We start from the raw sequence: 23,757 nt of genomic DNA, 5'->3' as shown, positions 1-23,757 counted from the left end.
ACAGGATGGCCCGCTAACCCTCAAAAAATGATCAGCTCAAAATGTCAACAGTGTCAGAGTTGAGAAATCCTGATCTATAGTTAAGATCAACCAACAGATCATCATCTGCTGATTAATATTTAAATTATAAAATGCCAAACCCAGGAAAGAAAATGGTTAATCTCATAGGCTTGGACATTAGATTTTATACCAGAACTGGCCAAAAATGTGTCCTTTGCATTCCCAAATCCAGACAAGTATCTAGCATAAATATTAATACCATACACCTTGGTTTGGGAGCTATCCGAGAAAGCTCGAGCTGTCAAGCCCAATTTTGTGTATAAGAATTAATTCGAGCTACCATGTGAAATGAAAATCCAGCCAATATACCAGTATAAAAATCAGCTGCCCCTAAGGCTCGTACCAAATCAGAAGAAATTTTCAATAAATTCCAAACAACGAATATCATGGAGACTATGTTGTCTGTCCACAATAATATAGAAATTACAAACCAAAACTAAACTTGACAGCAAAAATTTGAAAAACAGTATTTTTGGAAAAGAAAAAAATACACATCTAAATAATACTTGGATTAAGGAATAAGTTATACTACTTTATCATTTGTATTTATCAACTATTAATGTCATAAACATTTCTCTTATACCTTTAAAATCTGTTCTAAAATATGACTTTTCAGGGCAGCATAATAGTCCTACACATGGATAGCATATAATTTCTTTAATCAATCCCTCATTTAGATGCATTTATAGTATTCTCAATTTTCATCTATTATAAATAATGCTATAATGAACATGAAACATTAATATTTTTACTTCATTGTTCACAAATATATTTTGCACCATTCAGTTCTTTGTATGTTTCTCAATTATAGAATGTTCCCAATTGGAGATCAGTTGTACAGCAACTTCATCTAAAGGAAGAAGAGCCATAAAAAAAAAAAAGAAAAAAGGAAAAGAAACCCAACATCCTGTATTTCAGATCTTTCTAAAAATATCATATTGCTCCAGGAAAAAAATCAAGCCAAATGATGGAGGTTTGTGTCACCATTTCAGAAAGCATAAGGAAAAGGACAGTACAGATACAGCATTTCAGATGCCACCATTATAATTTAGAGATCTCACACATTAATACGTAAGTTCCAGACATCACGTTACTTCCTCTGCAGGCTGCCTCTAAATTGAACTAAAAACTACATTCCTGAAGCTAGGCAGCTAGAACAGTAGGACGATAAATCAAACAACGATATGAGTTTCATTTAACACTGAGAAAACAAGCGTTTCTAGATAACTACATGTCGTGTAAGACAAACAATTCTGGAAACAGGAAACAAATGGGTGAGGCAAAACTAAAAGGAAGAAAATTGGATGAAATTCATCAGGACTGAAAATATTGGCAGTTCCAGGACAGGGATATTAGCTGAGTAATCAGGTGAGATGCATGTGAATACTGACACAGTCCACACTGCCTAACTCTGAGGGAAGCAGCACACGGCGCCTGTTAAGAGCCCCCCCTGGCATCAAACTGCTTTGGCTCAACCTTGGCGGTAGAGCTGGGTGGCCTTGGCCAAGTTCACCAAGCCTCGGTTTCTATATCTCTAAAGTGGCTGTAATAACATCTTCTACCTCACAAGGATGCTATGAGAATTAAATGCAAAAACCCACACAAATAAATGGTTTAGCACAGTGCCTAGCGCATTTGTGTGTGCTCAAGAAGTATTAGCCATTACTACACGAGCTTCAAAAGATTAAGAAAAGCCAGATGGCCCGTTGAGAAACAGGAACAGGATGTTGTTACTATGCCTCTGTGATAAACTCTGTAGTTCATTTTAACACAAGGACATAAATTTGGTTCTACAGCCATTTTCAAAACATTATAAATTCCAAATTTAAAATGCTATGAAATCTGTGTGCAAGTTTCCAGTACAGAGTCTGGTCATCAACATAGATATTTATAGATATTAACATAGATATTAACATTGCTATTCATCACGGGAAGACTTTAGGCAGAAGTGTAGGTAGACCAGTGACTTTAAGGGACGTAGGATTGGGTAGCTTGGGCCACCTCGCATAAGCTGCCTCTGATGAGAGGTTGATTGCGTTCTCTCAAGTGGTGAGGAGGATACAGGCCCACTATCCACGATTTGGCATAAAACAATAAAATTGATATATATTTGCCAAACACATTCCCTTGATGATGGCTGGATGCCAAAACATTGTTTTCTGGGTTTTTTTGTTTTGTTTTGTTTTGTTTTGTTGTTGTTAAGGATTTGGCTTTGAAATATGGAAATTCCCAGGACGAGAGGCCACTCAGTAAGAGCTAATGATGCTGAACCCTTATCAACTACTGAGAGCTGCTCTCAGCTGGGTCCATCAAACTGTCCCAATTGGAGATGGCTTCCATTTCCTTCTAGTCAGAATCCAGTCTGTCTACAACGGACCTTTGTTGACTTCATTATTTCCCTAGGAAGTATTTTAAAGCATCTTATTCATTTATAAAATTAACCAACAGGTCATCAGCTTGCCCAGTCTGAAAGCAAGTCTGATCTCTTTATTCTCAAACAGCAAATATAATAATCCTATAAATTATGCATGGACAAGATTTATATTTCCAGAGATTTTTACCTTCGAAAAAAGTGCTGCTTATGGAGTGGCTGTCTCTCTGCGAAGTGAAGGGGAAGTGAAGTGGTTGCCCTGGCTTTCTCTTTGGCCCCTCATTGCGGTTCCGTCTGTTTTGCCTCTGGTTAGCAGCTGGATGCTTTGCCTTGGCAGAGAAAGGTATTGTCTGTTTTAATGCTGACCTGTGATGTTTTATTCACATTTTAAATCTTTTATCGCCTGCGGTTCCTGTGAGATTTTCCCTTTCGTTAGCATTTTTTCCTGATTGGTATTGATTCTCTGTTTTTCCAAAGGGTTAGGATCCTACTGCCCTGCTGGCATGATTGCAAAGAATCTGACTGCTGTTTTCCTCCCACAAAAGAAGTATCTATAGCCATTTAATTATATAGTTTATTTTTAAAGCAAGAATGGAAGGACCAGGGATCACCTTTCACTTAAATTCAGCTTAGCATGTTCTCAGAACGTTTAACATTCTCAGTCCCTTCTGTTAGTGAACTGGGTGTCCTCATCTAAAAGAAAATCAATGCATTGGGTTTTACCCAGTGTAATGTCACAAGATTTTACTATATACTGTTTGCTTTCTTCAGATAGAAATAGAACCCATAACCTCAAATACTATTAAAAAGAAATATATATGCTCTGTGGGAAAAATAATAACTCTTAGACATTACAGTTGCAGAATAAATCCTATACCTTCTATCAGATATAGCCTGCATATGATGGTGACCCGAAACTGCCTTAAATGTCCAAACCGAAGCTGTTCCTGAATTTTATACATAGAAGACACCAACATGTTCTCTGGTAGCCAAATTTTAATATAATAAAAAGTGTTATTCACGGGTAAGATCCATAGCAAATAGGCAGGAATACATCTACTCATGTACATTGTCAAAGGACAAAATGGATGTATCCAGAGACAGCTGACCATCTAGATTAGAGAGAAATGTGTCCTCAATGGGGAATGACCCATTCTGGGCCACCCAGAGTTCCAGATCTCACAGTGCTCCCTGCTCCACAATCACCTTCCATTCACACATAAATACTCTTATCTGTGAACTTGATTTTCCAGGAGTCTCCACTTCCTAGATGCTCCAAAGCTCCAGTTTACTGCATGGTACTTACTGCAGCAATTTCAAAGACTTTGTAGATAGAGGAATTACAGGGGAGAAGCCTGAGGGTTAGAGGCTGAATCTTCCTGATGTAGAGGAGACTCCTTTGTACACACGGAAAGAAAGTTATCAGTCTGGTGCTTTCTGTGTTCATCTCCACCCCAAGGAACCGACTCAGATCTTGCGATCTCTAGGAATGGTGGAAGTTTCATAATGTGCCCTAACGACTCCTAGTCCTTCTCTCCTTGGTCTCCTCCAAACACACCCACACTCTGCACTCTCCAAGCCACTTCAGAAAAGTAGAGAGCTGATACCTATGTCGGTGCCAGGACTGGAAGCTGACTCAGACGCCCGCTGTGTATCTCCAGTGCCCTCTGGGCAGCAGGAAATACCAGGACACTCCCACTTGGGGGTACTCCAATGGCTCTGCCAGCTTTGGGGAGCTCTGGCCCTTCCTTCAAGGGAAAAGGATGAGTCCCTAAATTTCTAGTGGAGAAAGGTACACACAGATCAGGACAGAACTAGGAAAACAAGCAAAAATGTCTCTACCCTACATCTACCAGGCAGATGGGGCTCCAAATACATAGATAGAAGCCACAGAAGTGCTGGGGGAGACACATGAGGGGTGATACTTTCCTACTATTTTGCTAATTTTTTTGTGTGTTGTGGTAATCGAACCATCCTCAAGCCTTACCAGCTTAACTGCAGGTTAACATTTATTTATGCTGAGCCCAGGAACACAGTTAGGCCGCACCTGCCCAACTAAGGATCACATATCCTTCCCCAACTCCACAGTTATTTCTGGAAGTCTCCCATGAGTGTTCCATTTGCTCAAAAACAAACCCACCCGGGTTCTCCAGCGTGTGGCTTCCTTGTGGGAGCCCCTGAGCCACTGGAGAGAGGAGCCACTTCCTGGCCCCGGCTGCTGTGGCCCCAAGAGAGAACACTTTCTTTCTCTGCCACACTATTGGGCACCACCACTGCTCCTCAGTTCACCAGACACTGGCCTTGCTTTCCTTGCAGAAATCAAGGTGTCCATTTCCCGTCCTCGGGACTTAAGCCTCACAAGGATCCACACTGAAAAACAACCCCTTTCCCATTGGCCTGCATCCACTGTCTCTATAGGAGTCTCAGAAGCTTTTGGACTTTGTCACGGATGGGATCACCTGGGGAGTTTGCCAGAAATGTAGAGTCCTGGGCCCCACCCCTAAGAGCCTGACCCACTAGCTTTGATGAGGGATCCGGAGCTGCTTTTATACAAGCTCCTCAGGTGATTCTGAAGCAGGTCTGGATGGCACTTTGACAAAAAAATTGGAAGAGACCACACGATGAAGAGTAACACACAGTAGGTTTTATATGGAGAGGGAGCCAGAGAGCATTTGGAGAATCTCCATAGTAAAGAATTTGGTCGGTACAAATGGTAGGTGCACATAAGGCTAAGAGAGGAGAAAAGAAACATAAAGCATTAAAATAGAAAGCCAGGTAAGGAATCAGAACTCAGAGATTGCCCAAGAAATGAATGAAGCACCACCCTTCCCAGCTTCTTCCCACCCAAAAATAGGGAAAGAATCCACCAACCACTCCTTCCCATTTACCCAATCTTTCTATGCTCTTTTTCAAGCTGGCCAAACACAGCAACCACAGAAGCAATAGCTGTTGGAAGGATCCGTCATATGAAGCGGGGGAAAAAAGTGTAATGCAAAGCAGTCTGGACATGGCATTTCTGATAACGTCTTTTAACTTTGTGATGAAACTTGAGCTATTTGGGCAGCTAACCCTCTAGTACCACATCCTCACCCCACCTCCTCTTCCTGTCCCTCTTTCATCCATCTTGTCCACTCCATGACCAGGGTAAGAAAAGACCTCACATAGATGAGAGAACAGGCCTGAAAGAACAAAAGAGAAGTGGGTTTGGGAGAGTTTGCATTGTTTCATATCCCAGAGCAGATTAAATTTACTGAAAAGCAGTTTTTCGTCTCTGCAAAAACTAGATGAGCATAAACTCAGTTCTCCTCCACTTCTCTCTCTTCATGGGGGAACACTGGATTGACTCCCCCCAATAGCCACCTACCCCCACATAATTGGTTTCAGCCACTCAGCACGTGGCCTTGCTATCCAGTGGCTGTACAAATTGTGTCCATAGTTGGCCACATTAGACCAGAACACTGGTGTCCAATAGAAATATAACACAAGCCACAAATGTAATTTAAAATTTTCTAGAAACCACATTTTAAAAAGTAAAAAGAATCAGATGAAATTAATTTTTAATATAATTATGTAACTTAATAGATCCAAAATATTATTTAAACACATAATCAGTACAAAATTATTATTGAGATATTTTACATTCCTGTATTTCATACTAAGTCTTCAAAATTTAGTGTGTTTTTTATATTTATAGTATATGTCAATTTGGAATAGCCATATTTCAAGTGATTAATAGCTGTATACGGACACCGCTACCATAAAGGACAGTAGAATACTAGAAGGTAGGGCACCACGTTTGAGATTGGGGTGGAGAGAAGAGGATATCATTTCTTCCTTCTCCTCCTCCTCCTCCATTTCCTCCAAGTTATGAATAAAAAAGCATATGGCCCTTGTAGCTGCTGGCAGCTATCTTATGACCATGAGGTGATCCAGACTACCTCCTTGGATCCTTGATCATGTAAGTAGCTTTGCTACTTCAGAGCCTGTCTGCCTTTGAACTCCCAGTGATAGGAGATAACACATCTCTCTATTATTTAAGTCATTTTGAGTCTGCTTTCTGTTACATGTAACAAAAAACATGGTAATCTACATACTGTTCCTGTCCATATTCTAGCCACAAAGGCATACTTCCAGTCCATGGTGTGATGGGTTTGCTTGCCATTTCAAGCAAGTGAACACAAGCCAAACACATTTTTCCTCTAGGCTACAAACTGGAAGAGCCAATAAAACTCTAAGCTACCTATTTCCGTGATGAGTAACTCTTCTCTTTACTCTTGTTTGAACACTACTGCAGTTGAACTATTCTTAACGAAGTTAAGGTAGCACTTTACATTAAATATTTTAGAAGCAAACATAGACTCATTTCATCTAAGCAGTGTTTCAAACAAAATGAGTCCATTGTTGGATATAGACATAATCACAATAAAACATAATTACTTAGGTCCAAAATAAAATTGATTAGTGCAAACTTGATGGAGTTATATAAACAGGAAGAGCCCCTCCAAAGTCTCAGATGCAAAAATTGCACGGAACTCTGAAACCAAAATATAAGCAGTGGGCAAGAGTTTAATGAGTGTACCTCAGCTGGGTTGAAATGCTGCCAAATGCTCACTGGATTTTCCTGCAAAGTTACAAGAATAAGCACATGTAGATAGCTCCACTTAAATATGTTCAAAACACATTAAAAAAGAAGAAAGGTCTCAAATAAACAATCTAAATTTATAATAGCGGAACTAGAAAAAGAACTTAAACACAAAGCTAGCAGAAAAAAAAATAAAGATTAGAACAGAGATTAACAAAAATAAAAAATAGAAAAACAATAGAGAATCAAAATCAAGAGTTTGTTCTTTGAAAATTCAACAAAATTAACAAAACTTTAGCTAGATGACTAAGGAAAACAGAGATAAGACTAAAATCAGAAATGAAAGAGGGGACACTACAATTTATTTTAAAGAAAAAGGATTGTAAGACAGTACTATGAATAATTGGACACCAACAAATTGGATAACATAGATAAAATGGATAAATTCCTAAAAACACAAAATCCACCAAAACTGAATCATGAACAAACACAATATCTGAACAGACCCCTAATTACTAACGGAATTAAATCAGCAATCATAAAACCTCCCAACAACAACAAAAGCCTAGGACCACATAGCTTCACTGGTAAATTCTACCAAACATTTAAAGAAAAATTGACAGCAATCTTCCTCAAACTCTTCCAAAAAATTGAAGAGGAGAGAATACTTCCAAACTCATTCTTTGAGGCCGGTGTTAACCTGAGAGTAAAGTCAGATAAAAACACTGCAAGACAAAAAAACAATAGACCAATATGATGAATACTGGTGCAAAAATTCTCAACAAAATACTAGCAAACAGGATTCAACAGCACAGTAAAAGGATTATACACCATGACTAAGTGAAATTTCTTTCTGTAATGCAAGGATGTTTCCACATACAAAAATCAATTGATGTAATACATTATACTAACATAATGAAGGAGAAAAATGCTACATGATTATCGTGGTTGATGCAGAAAAAGTATTTGACAAAATTCAACACTATTTCATGCTAAAAACCACTCAACAAACTAAAAATAGAAAGAAACTACCCCAATATAATAAAGGCCACATGTGAAACACCCACTGATGACATACTCAGTGTTAAAAGACTGACACTTATGCTCTAAGATCAGGAACAAAACAAGGATGCTTCCTTTCACCACTTCTAGTCAACACAGTACTGGAAGTCCCAGCTAGAGCAATTGGGGAAGAAAAAGAAATAAAAGGTATAAAAATTGGAATGGAAGAATGCAAAATTATTTCTGTTCACTGATGATATGATCTTATATGTAGAAAACCCTAAAGATTACACATACACACACACAACCTGTTATAACTAATAAACAAGTTTTCAAAATTGCAGAATACAAAATCAATATTGCAAAAATCAGTTGTTTCCACAACCTAAGTGTCCTTCGATGTAAATGGGGTCAAATATATGGTGACAGAAGGAGACTAGACTTTGGGTGGTGAGCACACAGTGGAATATACAAATGTTGTATTATAAAGTTGTGTACCTGAAATTTATATAATGTTATTAACAAATGTTACCCCAATAAATTTAATTTAAAAAGAGAAAAAATCAGCTGTTTCTAAACACTAACAATAAACAATCAGAAAAGGAAATTAAGAAAACAATTCCATTTACAATACTATCAAAAAGAATAAAATACTTAGGAATAAACTTAATCAAGGAGGTGAAAAATTTGTACGAAACTACAAAACATTGCTGAGAGAAATTAAAGAAGACACCAAGAAATGAAAAGACATACCATATTCATGGATTGGGAGACTTAATATTGTTAAGATGTCAATACTATCCAAACAGATTCAATGTAATCCTTATCAAAATCCTGATAGAAATAGAAAACTCCATCCTAAATTCATATGGACTCTCAAGGGACCGTGTAGAGCCAAAACAATCTTGAAAAAGATTTCCTGATTTCGAAGTTTACTACAAAGCTACAGTAATCAAATCAGTTGTGGCACTGGCATAAAGACAGACATATAGATGAACAGAATAAAAAAGAGAGCCCAAAAATAAACCCTCACATTTATGGTCAAATGATTTGCAACAAGGATACCAAGACTATTCAAAGGGGAAAGGAGTCTTTTCAACAAATGGTGTTGGGAAAACTAGATGTTCACATGCAAAAGAATGAAGTTGGATGTTTACCTTACACCATATACAAAAATGAATTCAAAATGGATCAAAGACTCTTCAAAAAAATGTAAAGGGAAAGCTTTATGACATTGAATTTGGCAATGATTTATTGAATAGGACACTAAAAGCACAGGCAACAATGGAAAATAGATAAATTGGACTACATGAAAATTTAAAACTTCAATGCATCAAGAGATACAATCAATAAAGTGCAAAGGCAACGTACAAAATGGTATATATGATAAGGAGTTAACTTCCAGAAAGAACACCTGCAAAGCAACAACAAAAATCAAGCAACCTATTTTTTAAAATGGGCAAAGGAGTTGAACAGACATTTCTCCAAAGAAGATATACAAGTAATCAATAAGCACATGAAAAAAAAAATGCCCAACATCACTAATCATGAGGGAAATGCATCACAAAACCACAGTGAGATACCACCTCACACCCATTACGATGGCTATTATTTAAAAAAGAAAGGAAGGAAGGAAGGAAGGAAGGAAGGAAGGAAGGAAGGAAGGAAGGAAGGAAGGAAGGAAGGAAGGAAGGAAGGAAGAAAACAAAATAACAAGCATTGGCAACAATATGGACAAATTGGAACCCTTGTGTACTGTTAGAGGGAATGTAAAATGATGTAGATGCTATGGAAAACAGCACAGCAGTTCTCTTGATTACAAATAGAATTACCATATGATCCAGTAATTGCTCTTCGGGGTATATACTCAAAATTGAGTTGAAAGCAGGGACTCAGAAGAGATATTTGTACACCCACGTTCATAGCAGCATTATTCACAATAGCCACAGGGTGGAAGTAACCCAAGGGTCCACGGACTAATGAATGGACAAATAAAATGTAGAATATACACATAATGGAATATTATTCAGCTTTAAAAGAGAAGGAAATTCTGATGCTACAATATGGATGAACCTTGAGAACATTACGTTAAGTAAAATAAGCCAATCACAAAAAGACTAGCAATGGGTGATTCTACTTATCTAAGTTATCTAGACTAATCAAATTCACAGAGACAGAAAGTAGAATGCTGGTTGCCAAGGGCTGGGGAGAGGGGAATTGGGGAGTTACTGTTTGATGGGTACAGAGTTTTCGTTTTGCAATATGAAAAGATGTCTGGACATGAATAGTGGTGATGTTTGTGAAACAACACGAGTTTACTTAATGCCACTGAACTATACACTTAAAATTAGCTAAGATGATAAATGTTAGGTGTACTTTACCACAATTTTTTAAAAAGTTTCAAATCTTGCTCATCTTAGTTCCTATAAAACTTAATCATTATAATTCAGTAAGTCCATTTCAAATATTAACAATGCTTTTTATCTTATCCCTTAACCAGGACTAGCACCCCTTTAAAATATGAAGGGGCCAAAACAAGATGCTTTTACAAACTCCAGGGGGAAGCCATATAGTACCCATGCCTGCATTACTTTCTCAGGAAAATTTCTGACCTCCAACTCATCAACATCCCTCTCTTTATATCCACGTGCCTTATTCAGTCGACATTTATTGAGGGCCTACTATGAGCTAGGGATCAAGGATACAAGGAAAATCAGGGGTTGACCCTATCAGGCCTCCTTCCAACAAGAGCCTCCACTTGAGCTAGATATTGAAGGGTAAGTAGAATTTGCCAAGAGGCAAAAGATGGGGAATGGCATTCTCAGAAGTAGAAAGAGCATGTGCCAAAGGTACGTAGCTGTGAAAGGCCTGGGTACATCCTAGGAAATGGGAGACATTTTCCTTGGCTGACCTAAGATGCTTTTCCTCAGGTCTCTACCCAACACTAGAGACGGATACCTAGTTCTGCTACTGCTGAGCTGTGTGAGAGATGCTCAGAGGGAACTCTTCAAGGAAGCGTGTTTAAGTGAGAATGCAGAAGGGCAGAGAGCAGGAAACCCATTCTCCCTGGCTTCATGCCTCCACACCCCATGCCACACATGGTCCTGGAGACCTCATCCACTGCCACGTTCCACATCTCGAAGTCCCATCTCCCCTGACCACCTTCAGGCACATAATAGATTCTCCCTCCAAAATTCCCGATAGAAGGGATGTTTTAAAAATCAAATTACATTTTAAACACATAGGGTTAGCTCATTTTAAAAGCTCATGCAGTGGTAAATCCTTTGGAAAGTAAATTATTATCCTTAATCTATCTGTTGTGTAAATACAGATTTTTACATTCTGGGTTCTCTTGGGGGAGAAAAAAGTCTCCCCCATATGAGGTCGGACAATTAAGTTCATGAATTGTAGCAACAATGTTGCTAATATTTTTTTGATATCAGAGGGATTATTCATGATGAATTTGTACCAACTGGACAAATAGTTAACCAAGTTTACTATGTGGAAGTGCTGAAAAGGCTGCATGAAAAAGTTGCATGACCTGAAATTTTTGCCAACAATTCATGGCTCTTGCATCACGACAATGCACCAGCTCACACGGCACTGTCTGTGAGGGCGTTTTTAGCCAGTAAACAAATAACTGTATTGAAACACCCTCCCTACTCACCTGATCTGGCCCCCAATGACTTCTTTCTTTACCCCAAGATAAAGGAAATATTGACAGGAAGACATTTTGATGACATTCAGGAAATCAAGGGTAATATGACAACAGCTCTGATGGCCATTCCAGAAAAAGAGTTCCAAAATTGCTTTGAAAGGTAGACTAGGTGCTGGCGTTGGTGCATAGCTTCCCAAGGGGAGTACTTCGAAGGTGACGGTCGTGATATTCAGCAATGAGGTATGTAGCACTTTTTCTAGGATGAGTTCACAAACTTAATTGTCAGACCTCGTGTGTGTGTGTGTGTGTGTGTGTGTGTGTGAGTGTGTGTGTGTATTATATATAAAATTCAAGTGTATGTATATCATATATTTTATATGATATATGATATGATATAATGTAGTATTATATATATCATATATTTTACATATATGATATATATACAGCTACATATTTGAACTGAATAGGCCCTAGGAGTAAATTGTTCCTCCGCATCAGCTAACAAACTGCTGTTCTGGATGCTGATTGCTTTGGCAGCAGCAAGTAGAAACTAGAAGGAAGACAATGGATCAGGTCTCCAGCTCCAAGTGTGGGGATGACTCATTCAGAACCCTCCACACTCTTGTGGCATTTGTCCCCTTTTAAATGCAAGGCAATCTGAGTCATAACCACCTAGTTTTATTACATCAATTCTAAATAACATAGTTGTCTTAACTACAAGCTCCCAACTACAAGAAATATTTTCTTATTAAGCATCGAATTTACCTGTGTAAAAGTACGCCATGCAGTTTATAAGCATCACATATGCGTGAATTAATACAACAAATATTCAGAGAAAAGAAACAGTAAGCACCTCAAAGATTATGTACTTACTCTAAGGATTAACTAACATTCCTTTATTAATAACCAATTCTACATCTAATCTGAAACACAAATGCTCAGCGGTACTGAATCATCCCTTTGGTAAAGCAAATGCCATAAATATGAATGAATGCACATCATTTCCTTGGGTCCCCTCCCTCTTGCATCTTTCTAGTCTGAAACCCTCACTTCCGGAACTAGTTGGGCACTGCTTCTTTGGTGCCACCCCCAGCCTTGTAAATACCCCCTGCCACAGTGTGGTCCAGGGGTTTGTTTACACTTACCCATCATATCAGGTTCCGAGTTTCTGTAGGCCAAGAACTGAGTCTTACTCATCTTCGTAGACCCAGTACTTGACAGTATCTGGTAACAGGCCCTCAAGAAATGTTAACTGATTAAACAAATCCTTTGCTGAGCGGGATCTGCTCTCTGAGCCTGGGGTCCCTGCAGCCCACCAGCATGCCTGCCCTCGTGTGCCTCTCTGCTCTTGAGCGGCAGTTGGCTGGTTCTCTGGCCAGAATCTCAACTGGGAACTGTGCCATGTGCTCCTTGGACAGTGGCCTGACCCCAGAGATAGCTGTTTGGGGGCACACTCGTTTACCTGTAAATGCTCATTTGTAAAACAAGCAGACAAAAGCCACTATTTTGTGCCAACTGTTTCAAAGTCAAATTATGACCCCTGCGGATAAGAGAAATGGCCTTAGTTTATACGGAGCAGTTTGAGTAACCCCACCCTGAAATGTACCCTTGTATAAACCTCGGCATAGTGAGGTGTGTGATATCAGCTGTTAAGTTAGGAGTCTATGTGAATTCTGCAACTTTGGCACTTTTCAATCCATTTGGTAACAGTGACACTAATGATTTTTAGGGTCAGGCAGTCTGAAGTTACTTAAATGGTATGTTAAGGCGCTGTGGCAGCTTCTGATGGTGGGTAAGTGATAGGATGAAAGGTGGTCAGGAGGCCCTAAGGAAGGAAACCCTGAAGGACGGCCATCAGGCATAGAAGCACCCGTGGGGACCTGCTGCCACGGAGCTCTGCAAAATGGTCCTTGGGGATCCGGATGGGATCCTGGCTCCGTGTCCTGGCTTTGCCATTTGTCAACTTCACGAAGTTGGGCAAGTGACAGCTTTATGTCTTCGTTTTCTTATAAATTGGAGATAACACACCAGAGTTACTTCATTGTGAAAATTAAATGAGATAATTTATGGAAAGCGGCTAGCACAGCCTAATCCCGGTTAGTGCCTCATAAATGTGAGCTCTTAATTCTATTATCATTAAGGCAGAAGAATCAGTATCCCCGAGCCAGGCTGCCTGGGACTGAATCCTGGCTCCACCCTTTCATAGCTCTATGCCCTCGAGCAAGTTATTTCACTTTCCTGGGCCTCATTTGCCTCATCTGTAAAATGGACATACGATTAGGTTGTTGCGAGGAATAAATGAGGCAAGGTCTGTAAAGTGTTTAAAACAGTGCCTGGCACATTAAAGAAGACAGCCTCCAGGTTGGTATTCTTTCCAAGGGTGCCTTTAGGAATAAGACATACAGCACCTGGGCAGTAATATTGGGGGCCGTAATTAGGGTTAGCGTTAGTACTAGTCGCACTAGTGAGCAGTAGCAGCAACTTACTTTTTACTAATTAATAATAGCTTACATCTACTGCATGCTAGTGCTCTGCTGGTACTCATGATAGTCTGGAAGCTTCTCCTTACTTATCTTCCCCCCAACAAAGCTCACCTGATCCTCCCCAAGAGGTTCATACCAAGCCCAGCCAAGGAGAGTTCATGTCCTTTTGCTTACCAGGACATAATCAACCCTTTGCACAACGCCTGGCATGTAGTACGTGCTCAATAAATACTTGTTGCATGAAGTACAACAGAGCTGCCATGTCCATAACATAGGGGGCTGTACATAATGAGCAAGCTCTTCCTAGCACAAGGTTCTGTCACACTTCACTTTGTTCATGCAAAGTCCCTGTGAAGGGGGCCCCGCAGCCATCCACGCTTGTGCCTGAGTCTGAATCGCTCTAGGATTATGGCTGCAGCATATCTTAGAACAGTACCTTAATTTTGTTATTATAACCTTCTGGCCTCTAGAGTTGACAATCCAAAATGACTGCAAAATTTAATTAATTCATATTTATATATTGGTCACTTAAAAGCAGTGATTATTAAGTCAATATTTTATGTGATCTGCACACTTTTTTTCTAGCCCTCCAGGAAAAGCTTTAGTATGATTCTGCCAAATATCAGTTACAGCCAGGTAATATTGTCACTTACAGAGGTTGCCAAAAAAGTGTATACACATTTTAAGAAAGGAAAACTGTATTAAAACTGTAATACTCAATATATGCCGATAACAAAAAATGACTACAAGTCACATTTGACTTCTGCAATTACAAGAGGTGCTCAAAGTGGTTACCATCAGCATCCAGTTGACTAAAGTGTCCACTTGTATACATTTTATTGGCACCCTTGGTGTTTATTGTGCCACTCCACCGACCAACTCCCTTTCCAAAAAACATAACCTATGTTTGGTCTTTACAAGTTTATTTACATAGTCCTCCAGCCCCTTTTGCCTCAAGAACTTTGAAAAACAATGTGCCCCCAGCACAAATTTAAGTTGATACTTAGTATTGTTCATAAGTTTAAATAGTTACAGAGGCTGTAACTTCTGATAATCATAAATATTGAGATTTAAAAATTAAGTTGTGATATTATTCTTTTATATGTACCCAACGAAACAAATATCATAGTAATTTGATGCCAAATAATTATCCATTTAAAAATATATGAACAAGCTCTTATTTAATAATCAGACTATAGTATTCTCCATTTTTTGGAAGCTATAATTCACTCTACTTTCCCCACAGAACTTCTTTATGATGTAATTTTCATACTTTTATTGATTACCCTATTATACTTCTCAGTAGTCAAAGTACATACATGAATTGTGATTTAAATTTGTTTTAATTTCCCAGGACCATGACACTCCACGTGTTCGATAATTTTTCTAGATTGAGTCTTCATGACAATCATTACAAATATACGACTGAGAAAAATCATGTAAATATGGTGTAAGTTTTGATTAATAATTATTAAACATACGAAGAAAAAGTTTTCTGGAACTCATTTCTTCATGAGGTTAACAAGAAGGCTATAGGGCCTGGATTAAAGGAAACCGCCCAGCTCACATTTGTTTTGCTACGTGGAATCTCTTCCTGCTGGAATAGAAGCCCCTGAGGAGAGACCCTTCACTGTGTCATTCACTGCTGTAGCTCAACATCTAGAACTATGCCTAGTACATAGCAGGTACTCAATAAAGACATGTTGTCAAATAAAATAGTCTCTTTGTTTGATATCGCAAAGGTTTTTATAACCCAGTCAATGCACTTTAGGAAGATTTGGGATGAGTGATTGCAAAATAAAGCAAGTGTAGAGTGGGAGGTGGGTGCTGAGAAAAGGAAAGAGAGGAGAGGACGCATAACCTCAGGCCCAAAATGATTCTGATGAAAATCACTGCTAGTGAAGCTGAGGACACAGAATCGATTCTCTTGACACTTCTGTGCCTGAGTTCCCCCTAAAAAGTCTTCATATACCTACTGGGATATGCAGGCCTCAGTCTGAAGATCTCTGGGCTTTATAACATTAATCCAAGGTGTAATGCTATTGTTTTAAAAGAGAGAAGTCGGTGCGCTGGCTTCAGGAAGAATAAGGAGAAAAGCTTCTTTCGACTGTAATCATTCCAGTCTGGAAACTTCCCAATCCAGGATCAACCTAAAAAGAAGTGTTGGAAGAGAAATGAATGCTTTAACTAATTCCACAGAAGAAAAACTTGGAAAGCAGATACTGTGGAAGGATGTGGTTATCTCACCTATTATCATATCAAACATCCAAGGAGCCAACATTGAAAATGAATTGACATTATGTTAACTCTCAAAGTAAAGATACTTAAACACACACACATTAAGGTCTGGACCCACAAACTCATTCACCATTCAAATATTTATGGAATGGTCACTATGTGCCAGGAGGAATGAGAACTATTGCAATGTAGCAACAAATTAAGTACAAATGGTCCCCACCCTCAGGGAGCTTAGAATTGAAGCCAATGTGGCGAATATTCTGGGTTTTGTGCTACAATTTATTTTCAATAAGTCATATTTCAGAAACAAAAAGAAACCTCATGATTTGCATTGGGGAGGAAGAAATGATATAAGAGAGTGAAAGTTTCCTACTATATCCTGGTTTCCTATTCAAATTCATGTTTTCAAAGTAAATTATGCAAAATTTGTTAACAGCGAAGTGCCTAAAATAAATTCAAATTTACAGTTTGAAAGCTAGAAAGACGAAGCTAATTCAATTTTCAGTTTTCACAGGATACAGATAAATCCTGATTAACTGTTAACATCAGATGGTTTAACAGCCCGAGCTGGTTTTACTTAACCATCCTCTTCCTTTTCTCAAATCCCCAGACGCAACGTCATGACACCCTAACAAACCAATTCTCAGTGGCCTTTCATAAAGCTGCGTTAGCTGTCCTTTCTCTCCCCCCTCTCTCTCTCCGTCTCTCTCTCTCATACACACACACACATACACTCACACACAGCTTAGGAAGATTTAAAAAACTGGAGGCGTATTTTCCATAGCACTTCAGCTCATGGTAATAACTTCAGTATAAATGTTGACTCACAGGGAAAACAGTAGCCAACTGGAATCGTAGCTTAAGAAATGCAATACAAAACAAGAGCTTATCTGCAGATACCGGTTCTTTTTCTGTGCTGTTGTGGATTTATCCTCACCATTGAGATGAAACACATCTTTTTGATAGCAGGCCACACAATCAGGAAAACAATTCTAAAAGTTCTCTAATTAAGGGAGCCATTTCTACCAATGAAGACCAATTCAGGTCCAGCCCAAGACATTGATAGACACAAGTCCCCTCCCAAGTGCATGCATGAAGATGGTATCTCCAGCCCCTTCTGACGATCTTTCATAATAAATATCTGCAGTTGTCACATCCTTTCTTGGAGACCTCCTACCCCCAAGAAGAGGTATGTGAAACTGAACCTTTAAACGGAGACATATGATGATTTTAACGTTGATTAGAAGCTCTTAAAGATAATTGTCTCTTCCTGTTTCATCCTCTAGCAAGATTTCCTCTTCTTTAATTTGGTCACAAAGTGGTTTCCTTCTAAAAGGAGTATTCAACTTTTGGAAAACCAACAAGAAGAAACTGAGAATATTCACACACCACAGATAATGGGTGCTCAACTGTTAATAAATTTCATTGTCCTCTCATCTCCAATCCTTCCGCCATCAAACAAAGTTAATCTGAAATCTAAAATCTTAGAGTCCTTCTGAATCAGTCAGCTCTTGTTCAAAAAGAGAGAAGAGCAGGGGTGGGGGCAAGGATGCCAGAGGGAGGGTTAACTACTCAGCCCTCCCCACCCCTGAAATAAAGGTCCTTTACAGTTGAAAACCAAGGAACACAAACCTTGGCATGGGACTTGGCTCAGACTTGTCTCCCTGCCTCTTCTAAGAGACGGAAGCTTTACTTCACTAGTCAAACCTCAGTTTTATCCATAAAATGGTGGTGTGAGGACAATGCCCAGAGCTTAGTATCTACTCAACCAATGTTGGTAGAAAGGCTCCTAGTCTCCATAATCATGGGTAACTTTATTGACCATTTACCATGTACCAGGCACCAAGAATTTTAATCTGCTCAATGGTTCTGCGAGGTAAGTACTATCATTCTCATTGTTTTAATGACCAGGCAATGAAGGAACAAAGATGTTAAATAACTTACCCAAAGCCACATAGCTGCTAAGAGACTAAGCCTACACTTGAACTTAATGCAGCCAGGACGAGTGGCACTGTGCAATAGACCTTCCTGACATGACTAATTACTCTATAATCTAAGCTATCCAACACGACGGGCACTGGTCACATGTGGCCGCCGAGCACTTGAAATGTGGCTGGTTGTGACTGAGGAAGTGAACTTCTCATTTTATTTTATTTTAATTAATTTACATTTAAATAGCCACATATGGTTAGTTGCTACTGTACTGGAAAGCCCAGCTCAAGAAGCTGCACTGTTAACTACCAAAGATTAGGTGCATCCAGTGTGGGCATGAGACTTCAGAAAAAATAGTAATTAAATAAGGATTAATCGATTTATACATGTGGCTGTACTGTGGGAGAATAGTATCATCTAATTACTAGCAATATACTATTGCCATGGTCATATTCTATTTCCTTCTTCCCATGGGGCAAGCTTAATTTTTTTTTAATCACCGAAGTATTATATTGTATTAAAACAAGTCAAACAACCAAAAGTGTATAACCTATTAAGTGTAAGTTTCTCTCTCCAATACCATCCCCCATCCTAATTCCCTTCAGATCAGAACACACAAACTCTACATATCTATTTTGATTACATGTGTACACGAGTGCACAAAGAAGGATCAAAACCAGATCAAAACCCCTTTATTGTTCTATAACATTTTCTCTACTGAAATAACATCTCATTCATCAGCCCATGTGAATTGCATACATACCTCGTACATCCCTCTTTACTAATTATTTTGTTGTAAGGCTTTACCATAATTTATTTATCCGGTCCTCTATTGATGGGCATTTTGGTAAATTCTAAATTTTTGCCTTTAAAAATACTGCAGAAGACAACCAAGATGGCGCAATAGGTAAACATTGTGTTTATCTTCTCTCACAACCACATCAAAATTACCACTAATCGACAAAACAACCATTATTGAGAATCGCCTAAAATCAAGCTGAACCGAAGCCTTTCAACTAAGGACGTACGGAAGAAACCACCTCCAGACTCATAGGAAGGTCAGAGACACAGAATGGACTGGTCCCACACCCGTGTGTGACCTTTAAAGATCGGGAAGGTTATTTCAGCTGTGGGAGTCCCCCCCAATTCCCTAGAGGAGTGAGAGATCCCAGCCACACGCCAGCCCAGGGTTCCAGTGCCAGGGGGAGAAGTCACCACAATCTCTGGTTGTGAAAACCAGTGGAGATTATGACTGAGTGAGACAGTGCAGCTGCACTCACAGGCACTCCTCTTAAAGGGATTATGCACGGACTTACCCACCAATGGATTCACTTGCTCTGAGCGCCAGCACTGGGGCAGCAGCTGAAAAGGTGGCAGGGACAGATAGTGGGGAATTGAGTTGTCTGGCTTGGGACCAGGGCTGGAGACGTGGCTTTCTCGTGGGCGGGAGAGCCGGCGGAGGCCACTGTTTCTTTGTTGAGCCTTTCGTTCACCCTGTCCTGGTGATTTGAGATCTGGCCCCGCCCAACTTTCGGGCACACACTGCTTTCAGTGGCTTTGGCTCAAGCTGCAGACTTTCTTAGGGTTTCTCAAAGGTTCATGGAACCCAGACAAGCAGCATCTGGCTTGAGTGTGTCCTGTACCTCTGGCTGAGCAGCCCTAAGCCGGCACTAGCAGCAGTCAGCCTTGGTTCATAGCTTGGCTTCTCAAGGCGCTTCCACGCACAGCACAGGCAGCAGATATCTGTGGATTTCTTCCTGGCTCCCGCTAGGTGGCCTTAGATGAGGCACAGGCTGTGGCTAAAGTAGACCTACAGGGGATCCACTCCAAGGTGGTCCTGGAGCTGGTGCCCCCAGTGGCCAGCTTCAAAATGAGCTGGAGCATCACCCAGCCGCCTCCAAGTGTGACATACCCAAGGGGTGGATGGGGCAGGTACTAGAGTCCTGCTGAGGCAGAGCCTGCTCTGTAAGGTCAGCCCCTATACAACAACTCTTCCATTACAATCAAGGCCAGTCCTTACAACCAGTGAGCCCAAGGGTCAGTCCCTCACATTGATGTGCAATTACCAATCAAGGCTCAACTACAAGAGGAGGGCACACACAACCCACACAAGGGACACACCTGGAGCGCATGGCTCAGATGATCAGAAAGACTGTGCCACTGAACCTCACAGCACACCTACTACATAAGGACACTCTACTAAGACTGGAAGACATAGAAGCCCTACCTAGTACATAGGAACTAACACAAGGAGGCAGCCAAAATGGGGAGACAAAGAAACATGTCCCGAATAAAAGAACAGAATAAACCTTCAGAAAAGGCACTAAGCAAAACGGAGATAAGCAATCTGTCAGACGCAGAGTTCTAAACACTAGTTATAAGAATGCTCAGTGATCTCAGGGAGAAATTCAACAGAGAGATGAAAACCATAAAAAAGAACCCGTCAGAAATAAAGGATACAATAATGGAAATGAAGAATATATTACAGAGAATCAACAGTAGATTGGATGAAGCAGAGGATCCAACCAGCGATGTAGAAGATAAGGTAGCAGAAAACACCCAACCAGAACAGCAAAAAGAAAAAGGAATCAAAAAAATTGCGGAGAGTTTAAGAGGCGTCCGGGACAATATCCAGCATACCAACATTCGCATTATAGTGGTACCAGAAGGAGAAGAGAGAGAACAAGGAATTGAAAACCTATTTGAAGAAATAATAACAGAAAATTCCCTAACCTGGTAAAGGAAATAGACGTACAATCCCAGGAAGTGCAGAGAGTCCCAAACAAGATAAACGCAAAGAGGCCCACACCAAGACACATCATAATTAAAATTCCAAAGGTTAAATACAAAGAGAGAATCTTAAAAGCAGCAAGAGAAAAGCAGTTGGTTACCTACAAGGGAGCCCCCATAAGACTGTCAGCTAATTTCTCAACAGAAACTTTGCAGGCAAGAAGGGAGTGGCAGGAAATATTCCAAGTGATGAAAAGCAATGACATTGCTCTACCCAGCAAGGCTATCATTTAGAATTGAAGGACAGATAAGGAGCTTCCCAGACAAGAAAAAGCTAAAGGAGTTCATCACCACCAAACCAGTATTACAAGGACTCTTAGAGGGACTTCTTTAAGATGGGGAGGGGGGCGGTAAAGGATGGGTGAAAAGGGAAGGGATTAAGAAGTACAAACTGGTTGTTATACAATAGTCATGGGGACATAGGGTATAGCATACTCTGAGGAATACAGTCAATAACATTGTAATAACTAGGTATGGTGCCAAATACCGTGTTTCCCTGAATATAAGACCTAGCCAGACAATCAGCTCTAATGCATCTTTTGGAGCAAAAATTAATATAAGACCCAGTCTTACTATAACACCAGGTCTTATGTAATATAATATATGACTGGGTCTTATATTATTTTTTGCTCCAAAAGGTGCATTAGAGCTGACTGTCTAGGTTTTATTTTCGGGGAAACCCAGTAGGTACTAGATCTATCAGGGTGATAGATAGGAATGGGGTTGAGGGCAGGGTGAAAAAGGTGAAGGCATTAAGAAATATAAATTGGTAGTTAATACAGTATGAGGAATATAATCAACAATGTTGTAAAGATCATGTAAGTTGCCAGATGGGCACTGGACTTATCAGGGGGATCACATCATAGACTGTGTAGATGGCTGACCAATGTGCTATACACCTGAGGCTGAAGTAGAATAATATTGAATGTCAAATATAACTAAATATATAGGTATATACAGTCCCTGGAGGTGGAGTACAGCATAGGGAAGCTAGTCAATGGTATTGTAACAGCTATATACGATGTCAGAGGGGTAGTAGCTTGGAGGGTGGGTTATCACTTTGTGAGAGATTTAAATGTCTATTACATTGCTTTGTACACCTGAAACCAATAAAAAAAATAAAAGGAATTTCTAAAATAATAATAATAATAATAATAATACTGCAATGAGTGAACAATCACCATGGAGTTGCAGCTTTCTGAGACTTCTCCTTAAAAATGGCTCAGCAGACACTTTCCTTTGTCTACCCAATCTCTATCCCTATCCCATCTCTTCTTTGCTAACAAAATTTATTTGGTTCAGAGTCTTCACTGCAGGAATGCAGAAAGGATCTCAAAGGTTTGGATGCATGGTTTTCATGCTCTGGAATGGGAGCTTTACCAATACGTTAGTCCAAGCACATTTAAGCAGCTCTTGCATCAGTATTTCCTACCTTCTGGTTCACACACATAATACTGTATGAAATATAGAGTCAGAAATCTGGCCAGCCTAAAGATGAGAATCTCCCAAAGCTGTGCTTTCTAGCCTTTTTCATATCACGTGACACATAGTGAATGGTAATATTTTAGGGCTCACGGGGGTAAATGGATAATGCTACTCAAAGCCAACAGTTTCCAGCCTAATGGTTCCAGCTGCCCTACTTCCTATCTGGCCTTCCTAAGGACAGAAGAGAACAATATTTTAGCCCACCTGAAACTCATTCATGGAACCCGGTTGTGAGCGCTACTCCAGAGAGATTCATCATACTTCATTGAGGCTAAGCAACATATTTTTCCACATTTAATCTCTCTGAAATTAGCATGCATCTTACAACTTAACGCCTTATAAGTGCTGTCAGCCAGGCAGCAGGCATCAACTCATTGACATTTTCTACCTTTGCACAAATTCAATCTGAAAATCTACTGTTGGTCCCTTCTTGTAAGGTCAGTATTAGGTGGAGTTATTGTGTAATGGGCACAGAGTTTCATTTTGGGGATGGTGAAAAAGTTCTAGAGATAGATGATGGTAATTGTTGTACAACAAACAGTGTGAGTGCATTTAATGCCACTGAAATGCACACTTAAAAATGGTTGAAATGGTAAATTTCATATTACATATATTTTACCATAACTTTTTTTTAAAAAGGCCCAGCATCAACCTTGAAGAACACGTGTCACTGGCTAGGATGCAGAGACAATAGTGGGGCACCCTTCTAAGGATCTCTGCATCTTGACCTGTGCTCTTGATGGCACAGATGGTAAGACTATGTGAAAAGATTAGACGTCTGAGGGCTCTGAACATGAAGAAGTTCAAGCACTACTTCAAGCAATTTATTACTCGGATAGTTTTCCTTGTTACATATGCACAGGAGTGACACAAGACAAAAAACTCTGTTCTGGCCATTTTTGACTGTGTTTGACCCTCCAGATGCACTTTCCACCCTTTCTTACTCCTGGAGGCTGACCTCTGTGGACTGCATTGGCAAGGCCCCTTGCTCTGGCTTCCAGTTGGGTTCAGCCAATAGGAAGCAATGGCAGGAGCCTGGAGAGGTCGCGGTATTTACCCCCTCCCCGGCTCCCTCCCTGCTGGGCTGTGCTTGGCAATAGCTGCCTTTCCCACTGATGGTTGGGCTCCCTTCAGGGTCTGTTCCTTACCCCTGGCA

General features: G+C 39.9%; 1 long non-coding RNA gene across 1 annotated transcript in view; it reads right to left on the bottom strand.

Annotated features, from left to right (window-relative positions):
• LOC117012140 (uncharacterized) overlaps positions 1-23,757 on the bottom strand; it is a 55,585-nt gene that overhangs the window by 23,934 nt on the left and 7,894 nt on the right. Inside the window, exons 2-4 of the long non-coding RNA XR_004421135.1 lie at positions 16,133-16,306; positions 5,320-5,610; positions 2,622-2,760 (exon numbers count right to left, since the gene is read on the bottom strand). This is a non-coding gene — a long non-coding RNA (uncharacterized LOC117012140). The remainder of the gene's footprint in view (positions 1-2,621; positions 2,761-5,319; positions 5,611-16,132; positions 16,307-23,757) is intronic.

The sequence above is a fragment of the Rhinolophus ferrumequinum genome, chromosome 20, assembly GCF_004115265.2.
Source record: "Rhinolophus ferrumequinum isolate MPI-CBG mRhiFer1 chromosome 20, mRhiFer1_v1.p, whole genome shotgun sequence".
NCBI classification, from domain to species: domain Eukaryota; kingdom Metazoa; phylum Chordata; class Mammalia; order Chiroptera; family Rhinolophidae; genus Rhinolophus; species Rhinolophus ferrumequinum.
The sequence above is the reverse complement of the archived record's forward strand: the minus strand, read 5'-3'. Positions and strand labels throughout refer to the sequence as shown.